The sequence below is a fragment of the Manihot esculenta genome, chromosome 5 (genome assembly GCF_001659605.2).
Source record: "Manihot esculenta cultivar AM560-2 chromosome 5, M.esculenta_v8, whole genome shotgun sequence".
NCBI lineage: Eukaryota > Viridiplantae > Streptophyta > Magnoliopsida > Malpighiales > Euphorbiaceae > Manihot > Manihot esculenta.
In genome coordinates, this window is record NC_035165.2 from 13,912,633 (window position 1) to 13,927,516 (window position 14,884).

The following is a 14,884-nucleotide window of genomic DNA, read 5'->3' on the forward strand; positions in this document are numbered from 1 at the left end:
AATCATGCATACACAACTCCTCAACTTGCATATACTCTGGTATATGCTCAAAGGGGTCCAAAACTACCTATTAACCCCAACAAAACAGCAACTATAACACATAATCATGCTTACACCATTAAAACATCAAAAACTGAACTTTAAAACCTAAACATGCAACTCTACCCTTAACCACTTTAAAAGCTGTTAAAACTCATTAAAACAAACTAAAAGCTTCCCTTACCTCTTGAAAACAGAAGCTAAACAATCAGAACTCACAGCTATACACCAACACCTCTTTTCCTTCACCAAACCCTTAAAGCTCTCTTCTTTTCTCTCAAAACATTCAAAACACTTAACCACCCTTAAACCTGTGCATGGGTGAGTAAAAGCTTATAGATGAGTCATGGGAGACGTGGCATAACCTTTGGGAAGATTTGGAGGTAACATCTGTCCCAAAACAATGACTAAGGCATTGGCTGGCCAACTCAGCTTCGGCTGCCGAATCGCATGCAAAACCATACAACATTCGGGGGCCGAACTTAACCTTCGGAGGCCGAACATTGAGCACTTTCGGCGGCCGAACTTAACATTCGGGGGCCGAACATGACAGAAACTCCTTAAGCCACTTCTCCTCAAAACTTAACTCTTTTCTAAATCAAACCGTTTAAACACTTAAAAACCTTTTAGAAAACCTTCACTCTTACCCTTCTAGAACCTCAGACATTCCGGAATTCCACCGGATGGTAAGAATTCTGATGCCTGAACTAGCCGGGTATTACAGTACTGATGAGGCCCAAAGCTCTGATACCACTCTGTAACGACCCGGAAACCGATACCCCTCTGTAACGGCCCGAACCGCCACCGGCGCTAGGATCTGGATCGGCTTAAGGCCGCCGGGACCTGTAGCAAGCCAAACATACCTCCTATCACCTAGTCAAATCCCATACATGATCAAAACTTTAACATAAAAACTGAAACATAAGATGTATAGACCGAGCTTGACCTATATGCAACATAACTGGTAACATAAAGAACCCCCTACTAGAGCCCTAATCAAAACTCTAGCTGGGTCAACATAACATACATCAAGCTGGGATCGTATCCAAAGAACTAGAACCTAACCTGTGCATGCATCAAACCACAAACATAAGACCTCCACTAGGGTCCTCATCAAATCATAGCGTGGTAAACAATACATGCCACCAGTTTAGTTCAAACAACTCAACATCTAAAATATTACATACATCATGTATTGAACAGGGACTAACCAAGTCTTAGGGCCAAGCACAGTACTAATCCATAAACATAACTCCACTTACTTTACATCACATTCTCTTACAAATCATTATCTCAAAATACATTACATGTCCACACTAAAAATACTAAGCTATTGCTATTACAAGACTTTTACCCTTGACGTCATCCTAGCCTACTTCTGACCTGCAAAACTGGGGTTAGGGGAAAGGGGTGAGCTAAAAAGCCCAGTGAGTAGAAACAAAGAAAACAGTTCATTAATTATATACTTTCATGAAATGCGTCACAGCACAAACAAATCATATCACGGATTGGACCTAACCCCAAAAAATCCCTTCCAGTCTCAGTATGCCCGGCCCGGCCGGGTCTCACAACCTTCGTATGCTTGGCCCGGCCAGGTCTTACAACAATTGTATATGTATGCCTGGCCCGGCTAGGTCTTACAACATCTCTAGGGCTAGTGGGGTCGTCCTTGGTCCAATCTCCATCAACAGTAAATAATGCAATGCTTCATATTCGTGTAACTAGTGCAATCAACCTATTACATAATAACATGATGCATGAGCATGCTTTAGGCCTTCGATTTCATAAAATAAAAGATTAAGTGTAGTTCTACTCACCTCTAGCAGACGCTGAACTGACTCTGCAACTACTAACGCCGATGGCCTCCTCGATCCCTCGGGTCCGATCCTACACAGGTGGACTCGAATGAGGTGCCAAACACACTCTAAACAACTCATAAGCAACTACCCAAAAAAACCCCTAAAACGTCCCTTAAACATGCATAGAAATCAACCATGAAAAGGCTGGACAGGGCACTTTCGGCGGCACCTTCGGCGGCCGAACCCTCTCTCCAGAGACGAAACTCGGGCACTTTAGGCGGCACCTTCGGCGGCCGAAAGTCCTTCTCCAGAGACGAAAGTCAGGCACTTTCGGCGGCCGAACCTTCCTTCGGCGGCCGAAAGTCTGCTTTCAATCCAAAACTCAACTTTCGGGGGCAAGGTTAGGCGGCCAAACCATGCATCCAAAGGCAGGTTCGGCGGCCGAAGCTACTTTCGGCAGCCGAACCTGAGTTCTTCCCAAAAGGGCAGAACTCATCTTCTCATGCATTTAAGCCTCCCAAACCTTCCAACACCCCAAAACAAGCACCCAGCTTTACCAAAACATGCATAAACCTTTAACCATGCACAAAGGAGCTTAATAACTTGATTAAACTCCGGAAACAACATCAAAACATACATAGATAGCTTATGACCCACATAGGCCAAAACCATCAAAACAACCCAAATCCTCACATACTCTCTCCCCATCATGCATACTCACTCCCACATGCATAGACTAGCTTAAACTTCCTACATATCCTCACATAAACATATATAAACACACATAAGCATACATTGGGCATAAAACCCACATAAACCTAAACATGCATATCTACACATACTCCACCATCAAATCCTCTTAAAACTCACTTAAACTTCATTAAAACCTAAAGGAAAGCAAAGATCCTCACTTACCTCTTGAAGATCGAGGGTTGCGTGATCTCAATCTCGGAGGTGTGGAGAATCCAAGCTCCAAAAGCTCCAAGCTCCCAAAACTTGATCTAAGCTTGAAAACTCTTCAAAATAACCATGGAACTCATGAAAACATGAAGGAGATGAAGAAAAACATGAAAACGGCCAAGGGAGGACAAAAACTCACCTGAGCTCGAGAATGGGGAGGAAACTCGCCCATTTCCGATCTGAGGGCCCTTTATAGGTGGCCTGGTCGAAGACCTTCGGCAACCTAACGTGCCCCCTAAACTCATGCATGTTCGGCGGCCGAACTTGACTTTCGGCGGCCAAACCTTGGCTCGTTCAAACAAGACTTTCGGAGGCCAAAGGCGCTTTCGAAGCCTTTCCATGTTCGGCGGCCGAACTTCACTTTCGGCGGCCGAACCTGGCAAACGCCTCCTTGGTCTTTTCTTTTTAAAACTCAATTCTTTTTTATTTAAAACCATGAAATCAGTAAAAACCTTTTTAGAAAATACATTTTACCCCTCTAGAAGCCTCTGGCATCTTCAGAATTCCAGATTCCAACGGAGATTCCGTCGGAAGGTAGGGATTCCGATGCCGGAATCTAGCCTGGTATTACAATAATGATGTGAAATGCCATGATTTTATGCATGTGCATTGATGATATGCTATGTATGTGATGTATGTGATGCGGGTTCATGTGTTTGCACATGAACCATTTGATGCTAATGTTCTATGTGTTGTATGCTGCTTTTCAGAAAACAGGATGAGAGGAACTCATCAATCTGCACGATTGACTGGAGTACCACCCCAGGACGAGGGCACTGATGCCCGTCCTCCTGCATTGCCTAGGGCAATGTCAAGTAGGTCCAGCAGAGAAAGAGCAGTAAGAGACCCTAGAAGGTCTTTAGATCTGGGTAAAAGCAGATCAGTGAGGGGAACAGTGCAAGAGGATATGTCAGAGGATGTGGGGGATCAGATGGATGTGGATCAGAGGAGGGATGGCACTCTCGGAGTAAGCATGTCGGAAGAGGGAATGGGAGAGTCCCAAGGAGGCACTCAGGCCTCAGGATTTGTTCAGCCACCTTACTACCCACCCTTTTCACATAATCCTGGGTATTCGATGGGAGGTACATCGGATTACCCCAGTTTTAACCCTTATAACTCTCAGATGCCATACCCACCTTTCTACCCACCGTACTCACAGTACCTTATGTACCTGACAGGAGCGGTTGTCGAAGCCGGTCAAAAATAACCTTCTTGGTTACCTACAATTTACAACTGTAGACAGTGGTGAAGGATCGTATCCACAGAGAATTGATTACTTATTTATTTATCTCAATCAAGACCAATAGAACTAATTGAAGGCACAAGTGAAAGCAAGTAATCAAAGAGAAATAGAAACAAGTGCAAGAAAAGTAAAAAAGGGGGGTTTTGAGATGATTTGACTAACAACTATTGAAAGTAATTAAAACAGCAAGTAATCAAAATAAAATAAGAAATCAATATGAGAAATGTCTATTTGAAGATATGGATCCACTTTGGTTGTTTGGGTTGATCATTGAAACATGGTTATCTTGATTGATTCAATAGGTTGGTTATGGGGGTGGAAGACGCTTCTCACCACCATGTCTTTCCTTATGAACAAACTGATTAGGGAACGTCCTCTAACCAATTACTAATCAACAAATTGCCAAGGAACGTCCTTGGGCCATAGGCATCAAAACAATTGCCAATTGCATGAAGAACAAGAAAGAGCCAAACCCTAGCTACTCAAACGCATGAGATGTTGCTAGATCATACAATTTCTTGGTTTTTACACCAAGTGTTCTTGGATCAGAATATTTCCAGCAATTACGGACTAACAAATATCCTAATCAACTATCAATTAACTTTGCAATTAAGAATCAAGTGGCCAATTTGATTAAAACAACAAAGCAATCTTTAGAATTAAGCACAATTGCATGAATATTGAATACATCAAAAGCAAACACTTTATGTTCAGATCTCACAACCTTTTAAACAACCTTAGTTTCAACCAAACTTCAACTAGAATAAGGGTTTCAGCCACTCATGGCTGAACCAAAACAGAAAATAAAAGAAAAGAAGAAGAAAAGATGAAGAACCAAAGTGTTGGAGGAGAGAGGCTGTTCTTGATCAATCCTTGAGGGAAGATGATGATTCTTGGTCTTCTTGAGGCCTTTAAATAGATCTTGAGAGGCTGCCTATTTCCTTTTTAGTGTCCATGCATCTTTTAGAGTGATTGCCTATAGTGTCCTTGAGTCTTCTTTGTGTATTTGTGGAGTTGCAAGCCCTTTTTGGTCTTTTAATTGATGTCCAAGGTGTGTCCAAGATGATTCATGCACTAAAGAGGAAGGTGGAGCCTTGATTTGAATTTTGAATGAGCATAGCACTATGTAGGAAACATGTGATCTCCAAGATTTGGCTCATTAAATAGGAAGGAGACTGTTCGGGGCTAGGTTCGGCCGCCTAAATTAAGTTTCGGGGGTAGGACTTTCGTCTCTGGAGCCAAGGTTCGGCGGCCGAAGGTGCCCCCGAAGGTGGGTGACTTTCGCCTCTGGACTTGACTTTAGGCCGCCGAAAGTGCCCCCGAAAGTGGGTGACTTTCGGCTTCTGAAAGTGCTTCCGAAAGTGCTTCCGAAGGTGGGTGACTTTCGGCTTCCGAAAGTGCTTCCGAAAGTGGCTGTTTTTTGGCATTCTTTGGCACTTTTAAGAGAATTTTCTCCAAATTGTTCCTTCACACCTAATATCTTCAAAATATGATTAAAACCACAAAATTAGGTAGAATAGGTGCAAATAAACATCAATAAGATCATGAAAATATGGACTAAAATATGCTCTATCAAATACCCCCACACTTAAGCTTTTGCTTGTCCTCAAGCAAATAAACATAGTCAAATAAGTTCTCCTTGCTCTAGATCCGTATTTCCACTTAAGCTCTTACTCAAAACACTTATTTTGAAGCATTGCAGTGAAGAATATATGTATGAAGATTACTCACCTCTTTTCCTTGATTCCCTTTGCTTACCATGGCTAGGATTTGTTTTCCTCAAGAGAGACATGCACATTAATTTGTTAAGACTTTTTCTAGCTTTTGGATTGACTTGCCCTTACCTTGAGGTACTTTATTCAGGCTTTTGCACTTTAGATTTTGCTTGGAAAGGTCACCAACCTATTTTTGATGTCATGGTTTATATTTTTCAGTTGGTCACCTATCTAAGTGGCTACTAGCCTTGTTCATAGTCTTTTGACCATTGGAATAGTTTTTGAATTTGTGCTTTTGAGGTCTTTGCATTCGCTGAATTTTCTCTCTCAATGATTTGGACAAATCAACACCAATTGCTAAATCAAGTCACATTAAGTTCATTCACACAATTTTAATTTATTCTCAATCAATTGAGGGTCATCAATATATTTTTCACCATTGGCAAGCTCTAAGATTCAATTCAAAATGTAATTCTCAAACATGAATATAACTCACTGCAATTGATTCAACATAAGTTTAAAGAGTTATCACATTAATGGGGTCATGGAAAGATAAACTCATCTAACATAGTTCATCAGTTTGAGTAGAGCAAAACAAAAAGAAGAAAAAGGTTGTGGTTGTGTGTGTTTTATTGAAAGCATAAACAAATTAAAATTTAACTGTGGCTAATTAACTTAAAAGAAATTTAAAACTGGAAGGAAAAAAAAGAAAAAAATTTGCAATCTGAAAGCATGAGAAAATCGCAGAAGAAGAGAAGAAGAAGAAGAAAAAGAAAGGGAGAAGAAGAGGAAAGAAGCTATATGCACCCCCACACTTAAATTATGCATTGTCCTCAATGTGAAAGAAAGAAAAAGAGAAGAAGAGAGAAGAGAACAAAAGAAACTGAGTACTTCCCTGGGGTGTGGTGTGCTTGGCATGATCCTCTAGGCAGAATGAGTGACGAATAGATGTTCGTCTGGGAACTCTTCTTTGACTGGGCATGGTGCAGAGCTGGAGGGAAGTTGGCTGAGGTGGTCTGCCACAAGGTTTTCTTTGCCTTTCTTGTCTCTTATCTCAAGATCAAATTCTTGTAGAAGTAGAATCCACCTAATAAGCCTTGGTTTTGCTTCTTTTTTCTTGATCAAATATCGCAAGGCTGCATGGTCAGAATAGACAATGACTTTGGTTCCTAAAAGATATGGTCTGAATTTTTCCAAAGCAAATACAACTGCCAAGAGTTCTTTTTCAGTTGTCGTGTAGTTGCTTTGTGCAGAATCCAATGTGCGAGAGGCATAGTGAATGACATGGGGGGAGTTTCCCACACGTTGCCCCAAGACTGCTCCTACTGCATAATTGCTTGCATCACACATGATTTCAAATGGCAGGTTCCAATCAGGCCCTTCAATAATTGGGGCAGTCACAAGCAACTCTTTAATCAAATCAAACGCCTTTTTGCAATCTGCATCAAAATCAAATGTTACATCTTGTTGGAGCAATCTGCATAATGGCAAAGTAATTTTTGAGAAGTCTTTGATGAATCTTCTGTAGAATCCTGCATGTCCAAGGAAGGAACGGATGTCTTTAACGTTTGTGGGGTAAGGCAGATTTTTGATGGTATCTACCTTAGCTTTGTCCACTTCAATGCCCTTAGCTGAAACAACATGTCCTAAGACCATACCTTGATTAACCATAAAATGACATTTTTCATAATTAAGCACAAGGTTAGTCTCAATGCATCTTTGCAAGATCTTTTCTAAATTGGTAAGGCTGAACTGTGAAGTCATCCATAAATACCTCAATTGTCTTACCCACATAGTCAGAAAATATGCTCATCATGCATCGCTGAAAAGTGGCAGGTGCATTGCATAGTCCAAATGGCATTCTTCTAAAGACAAAAGTGCCAAAAGGACAAGTGAAGGTAGTCTTCTCTTGGTCTTCTGGAGCAACTGGAATTTGGTAAAAACCTGAATAACCATCACGACAACAATAGTGAGATTTACCTGCAAGCCTTTCTAGCATCTGATCAATGAAAGGCAGTGGAAAGTGGTCCTTCCTTGTTGCAGTATTGAGCTTTCTATAGTCCATGCATACTCTCCATCCATTTTGAACTCTAGTGGGTACAAGTTCTCCTTCAGCATTTGGAACAATGGTAATTCCAGTTTTCTTTGGAACTACATGTACAGGGCTCACCCATTTGCTATCAGAGATTGGGTAGATGATTCCTGCATCAAGGAGTTTGACTATTTCTTTCTTTACCACTTCCATCATGGGTGGATTCAATCTCCTTTGAGCATCTCTGACAGGTTTGCATTCATCCTCCATGTGAATTCTATGCATGCATGTAGAAGGAGAGATACCTTTTATGTCATCAATGGTCCATCCTATGGCTCCCTTGTGTTTCTGTAGTACCTTTAAGAGGCTTGCTTCTTCATGTTGGTTCAATTCATTGGACACTATGACTGGAAGTGTCTTGTTGGCCCCCAAGTACATGTATTTCAGATGGTTTGGGAGAGGCTTCAGATCAGAAGGTTGCTGCACAGGAGTTTTAGAGGAGCTTGCTTGTGATGAAGGCTGCTGGGAGAGGTTTGGCAGCCGAAAAGTGTCTGAGTTCGGCGGTCGAATTTCTTCAGTTTGCGGAATGAGCTGTGGTGATGGATTCGGCTTCCGCAAGTCGGTGGGGTTCGGCGGCCGAAAGATGTTCGAGTTCGGCGGCCAGATTTCTTCAGTTTGCAGAATGAGCTTTGGCGATGGATTCGGCTTCCGCAAGACAGTGGGGTTCAGCGGCCGAAAAATGTTCGGCAGCCGAAGGATATCTTCTTTTCGCGCAATGTGTTGCAAAAGTGGTGTAACAAAATCTAGTGTCTGTGGAGCAGTAGGGTTCGGCGGCCGAAAGTGGGCTATGTTCGGCGGCCGAATGTCTTCTGTCTGCTCGATCTCAACTTGCTGAATGCTGCAGATTGTCTCTTTCAGTTTCAGGTTTTCAATCCTGCAAAGATCATCATCTAAAACAGAGTCTTGATTTTCATTAAACACATCTTGGCTCAAGCAATCAATAATATCAAGACCATAAACAGGGGATGTATCATGAGGATATTTCATGGCATCATAGACATTGTACTTAATGACTTCCCCTTCAAACTCCATGGTAAGAGCACCATCATGCACATCAATTTTAGTTCTAGCAGTACTCAAGAAGGGACGTCCAAAAAGAATATCAGAACTAGTATTGCAACTATTTTCCTTAGTATCAATCACATAAAAATCAGCAGGAAAGACAAGTTCATCTACTTGGACTAACACATCTTCTAGAACACCTATGGGGTATACCACAGATCTATCAGCCAATTGTATCACAACTCTTGTTTCTTTTAGTGCACATGCATTGAGAGATTTATAGATGGAGAGAGACATGACATTGATAGATGCACCAAGATCACACATGGCTTTCTTGATACCAACATTCCCAATTTTGCAAGAGATAGCAAACATACCTTTGTCCTTGCATTTAGTAGGGAGTTCTCTTTTAATAACAGCAGTAACTACCTCACCTATACTTACTTTCTCTCTTTCAACTAGCTTTCTTCTGTTGGTGCACAACTCTTTCAGAAATTTTGCGTACTTAGGAATTTGCTTGACAGCGTCTAGCAGTGGTATGTTGATCTCCACTTTTCTGAAAGTCTCAAGAATCTCCTTTTCTTCTTTTTCTTTTTGAGTTCTTTCAAATCTTTTTGGAAAAGGAGGTGGGATGTGAAAACTTACCTTAGGGTCAGCTCTTTGCGCAGGAGGTGGTGCAGAATGTGATGAAGAGGCTTCAGACTGCCTTGGATGTTGTGCAGAGGGTGTCTCAGATGATGCATGCTTTGGTTCAACTTGCTTTTCCTCCTGAAATCTTGCATCTTGAAGCTCTTTCCCATTTCTCAAAGTAATGGCACTTACATTTTGTTTGGGATTTGCCTCTGTCTGGGATGCCAACTTTCCTTGAGCTTCCAATCTGTTTATGGAGGTAGCCATTTGTCCCATCTGTTGTTGTATCATCTGCAAGGACTTCACTACCTCATTCATAGTGTTATTGTCCATTGGAGGTGCTGGTTGGACTCGGCTTCTTTGGTAACCTTAGTGATTCTGATCAGTGTTGCCCTTTCCATAGCTGAAATTGGGATGGTCTCTCCAACCTGGATTATAGGTGTTGGAGTATGGATCATATCTAAGCTGGTTGTTGTACCTCCCAATGGCGTTGGCTTGATGATGGTCTTCTTGGAGTGTGGGACATTGATCAGTTGGGTGTCCCACACATAAACAAATCCCACATGCCCTAGCTGGCTGGGGTGCTTGAATCTGTTGTACAACATCCACCATAGCATTTTTTATAACAGATGTTAGTTCAGTCATAGTAGGAAAATTTACCTCATTGGCCCTTTGTAGTTGCCTCTCTTCTCCATATTGTCTAGATGAGGCTGCAAGAGTGGAGATTAATTCTCTCATTTGTCTAGGTGTTTTGTCTTCAATGGAGCCTCCACAGGTTACATAAATGAATTTTCTTTCTGAGGGAGATAATCCTCCATAGAAGAATTGTATAAGGGCGTTGTCTGACATGTCATGTTGAGGGCATTCTGTGCAAAGTCTTTCAAACCTTTCCCAATAATCATATAGGTCCTCAGATGGTTTTTGCTTTATGCTTGTAATTTCTCTTATTATGCCAATTGATTTATGAGTTGGGAAGTATTTATTCAAAAAGGTTTTGACCATATCATCCCAAGAAGTAATAGATCCAGGTGGCAAGTAAAATAATCAATCTTTAGCAAAGTCATCCAATGAAAAGGGGAAGGCTCTTAACTTAATTTGGTCTTCAGAGATACCTTGAGGTTTCATAGATGAACAGATTATATTGAATGCTTTTAAGTGCTTGTGTGGATTTTCATTTTCTCTACCTCTAAACTTAGGGAGAATGTTTATCAAACCTGTCTTAAGTTCAAAGGGAACTGTCAGAGGTGGGTAGGTGATGCAAAGTGGGGCATAGTCACCTACAGGAATTGCCAGTTCTCCCATGGTCCTTTCTCTTTGTTCTTGGGGCCTAATTGCTGGATTTTCTTGAATTATCTGGCCTTGGACAGCATGTCCATTATGGGCAGCAACTGGTGCTTGAGGTTCTGCCATTGGTGCAGAATTTGGTTGCTGGAGTTCAAGACTTTCGGCGGCCGAATGTTGAGGAGGTTCGGCGGCCGAAGGTTGGGCAGGTTGCTCTACGGCTTGCTTTCCAAGTCTTCTGAGAGTGCGTTCAATTTCTGGATCAAAGGGTAGTGTGTCCCTGCGTTCAGACCTGGTCATGAAAGAAAATAAACAAGTGATATCAACTCCCCGGCAACGGCGCCAATTTTTGACAGGAGCGGTTGTCGAAGCCGGTCAAAAATAACCTTCTTGGTTACCTACAATTTACAACTGTAGACAGTGGTGAAGGATCGTATCCATAGAGAATTGATTACTTATTTATTTATCTCAATCAAGACTAATAGAACTAATTGAAGGCACAAGTGAAAGCAAGTAATCAAAGAGAAATAGAAACAAGTGCAAGAAAAGTAAAAAATGGGGGTTTTGAGATGATTTGACTAACAACTATTGAAAGTAATTAAAACAGCAAGTAATCAAAATAAAATAAGAAATCAATATGAGAAATGTCTAGTTGAAGATATGGATCCACTTTGGTTGTTTAGGTTGATCATTGAAACATGGTTATCTTGATTGATTCAATAGGTTGGTTATGGGGGTAGAAGACGCTTCTCACCACCATGTCTTTCCTTATGAACAAACTGATTAGGGAACGTTCTCTATCCAATTACTAATCAACAAATTGCCAAGGAACGTCCTTGGGCCATAGGCATCAAAACAATTGCCAATTGCATGAAGAACAAGAAAGAGCCAAACCCTAGCTACTCAAACGCATGAGATGTTGCTAGATCATACAATTTCTTGGTTTTTACACCAAGTGTTCTTGGATCAGAATATTTCCAGCAATTATGGACTAACAAATATCCTAATCAACAATCAATTAACTTTGCAATTAAGAATCAAGTGGCCAATTTGATTAAAACAACAAAGCAATCTTTAGAATTAAGCACAATTGCATGAATATTGAATAAATCAAAAGCAAACACTTTATGTTCAGATCTCACAACCTTTTAAACAACCTTAGTTTCAACCAAACTTCAACTAGAATAAGGGTTTGAGCCACTCATGGCTGAACCAAAACAGAAAATAAAAGAAAAGAAGAAGAAAAGATGAAGAACCAAAGTGGTGGAGGAGAGAGGCTGTTCTTGATCAATCCTTGAGGGAAGATGATGATTCTTGGTCTTCTTGAGGCCTTTAAATAGATCTTGAGAGGCTGCCTATTTCCTTTTTAGTGTCCATGCATCTTTTAGAGTGATTGCCCATAGTGTCCTTGAGTCTTCTTTGTACATTTGTGGAGTTGCAAGCCCTTTTTGGTCTTTTAATTGATGTCCAAGGTGTGTCCAAGAAGATTCATGCACTAAAGAGGAAGGTGGAGCCTTGATTTGAATTTTGAATGAGCATAGCACTATGTAGGAAACATGTGATCTCCAAGATTTGGCTCATTAAATAGGAAGGAGACTGTTCAGGGGTAGGTTCGGCCGCCTAAGTTAAGTTTCGGGGGCAGGACTTTCATCTCTGGAGCCAAGGTTCGGCGGCCGAAGGTGCCCCAGAAGGTGGGTGACTTTCGCCTCTGGACTTGACTTTAGGCCGCTGAAAGTGCCCTCGAAAGTGGGTGACTTTCGGCTTCCGAAAGTGCTTCCGAAAGTGCTTCCGAAGGTGGGTGACTTTCGACTTCCGAAAGTGCTTCCGAAAGTGGCTGTTTTTTGGCATTCTTTGGCACTTTTAAGAGCATTTTCTCCAAATTGTTCCTTCACACCTAATATCTTCAAAATATGATTAAAACCACAAAATTAGGTAGAATAGGTGCAAATAAACATCAATAAGATCATGAAAATATGGACTAAAATATGCTCTATCAGTACCCACCCCCATCTTTCTATCCAGGTACAGCAAACCCTACACCAGGGGATGCTGCACCTCCTCCACCACCAACAGCACCTACGGTCCCAGAAACCCAAATGCCTAAACCTAGCTCATCTGGAGGGAGCAAGGTCAAAATGACCGATTACATGAAGTTGGGTGCTCCCCAGTTTGAAACAGGTGATGACCAGTTTGTGTACCTCGAAAGGGTCAAGACAATTACAGATGAGATAGGAGCTGATGACAGTAGAGCCATTCAGATGGCTGGGTTCACACTAAAATGCAAAAAGGCCCGAGAGTGGTTTAAGAATTATGTGAACCCGAGGGTGGACAGCCTATCATGGGAGGAGTTTGCAAATGAGTTTGTAGGATGGGCTTTCCCTGATAGTTCCAGGGAGCTGAAAATGATTGAATTTGAGCAGTTGAGGCAGACAGATGAGATGAGTGTGGATGAGTATATAGACAGGTTCTTAGAGCTGTTGCCGTTTGCTGGGCAGAATCTAGACACAGATCAGAAGAAGTCAAGGAGGTATATCATGAAGCTCCATTCCAGGTATTCCTCCTTGATTCAGTCAGCAGAGAGGGAGAGTTTCCATGCCATAGTGGATATGGCTCGGAGGATGGAGGCTAGTGCTATAATCGAAGGGAAAGTCAAGCAGTCAGTGGCACAGCCTTTTGGTTCCAAGACCCCAGGTGGGGGAAAGTTAGACCCTTCTTCTCTGAGTTCAGGCAGTAAGAGGTGGGACAACACCACCTGGAAGCCAAAGAAGAACAAGTTCTGGAGCAAGATCAAGTCAGGTCTGGGATTAGGAGGTGGCTCGAGCTCAAGTGTAGATAATGCAGCATGCAAGAAGTGTGGGAAGCCGCACAAAGGAGTATGTCTGGTTGGGACGACAGCTTGCTTCAGGTGTGGGCAGGAGGGACACATGGCTCGGTAGTGTCCTAGGGCAGCTTTTGTGGCGCAGTCTTAGCAGACAGCTTCTGGCAGTGTGGCTTAACTAGCAGCTCCAGCCGCGACTCAGGCTAGTGGCAGAGGCAGAGGGAGAGGGGCAACCTCTTCTTCAACAGGTTTCAGAGGTAAAGGTCCTTCAGCCCCGGCACGGATCTTCACAATGACTCAGCAGGAGGCAAATGCATCGAACACAGTGGTGTCAGGTAATCTCATCATTGGTTGTTCTGATGTGTATGCATTAATGGACCTTGGTGCATCTCATTCTTTCATTGCTCCAAGGGCCGTCGAGAGGTTGGGATTGATGGTCTCTAGGTTGGAGTGTCCCCTATGGGTCAGTGGACCTAAGTGTCACCCGTCAGTGGCAGAGTCAGTCTACCAGTGTAGTCCAGTTTTTATGGAGGGAAGATGCCTGTCCGCCGACCTTGTGGTTCTAGATTTGACAGATTTTGACGTCATTCTAGGGATGGATTGGCTATCTACCCATGGTGCTACCTTGGACTGCAGACACAAGGTAGTCAAGTTCAGATGTCAGGATGGGTCAGAGGTTGTCTTTAGAGGAGACAGGGGGAGTACACCTAGAGGTTTGATATCAGCCCTTCAGGCTCGTAGGTTGCTCAGGAGGGGTTGTCAGGGTTTTCTGGCTCATGTGAGGGAGCTGGATAGTCATGTTAGAGAGCCCGCCTCAGTGCCCGTGGTCAGTGAGTTCTTATACATTTTCCCAGACGAGCTGCCAGGTTTACCGCCTGCTAGGGAGATAGAGTTCGAGATAGAATTGATGCCTGGAACTCGACCGATCTCTATCCCTCCCTACAGGATGGCTCCAGCTGAGTTGAAAGAATTGAAAGAACAGTTGCAAGAGCTGGTAGAAAAGGGCTTCATCCGACCGAGTACCTCACCTTGGGGTGCTCCAGTTCTATTTGTGAGAAAGAAGGATGGATCCCTTAGACTTTGTATCGACTATAGATAGTTGAACAAAGTCACTACCAAGAATAAGTACCCTTTGCCTAGGATCGATGATCTATTCGACCAGCTAGCAGGAGCGGGTTGTTTCTCCAAAATAGATCTGAGATCTGGGTACCATCAGCTGAGGATAAGAGAGGAAGATGTGCCAAAGACAGCTTTCAGGACCAGATATGGGCATTTTGAGTTCCTTGTTATGCCGTTCGGGCTAAC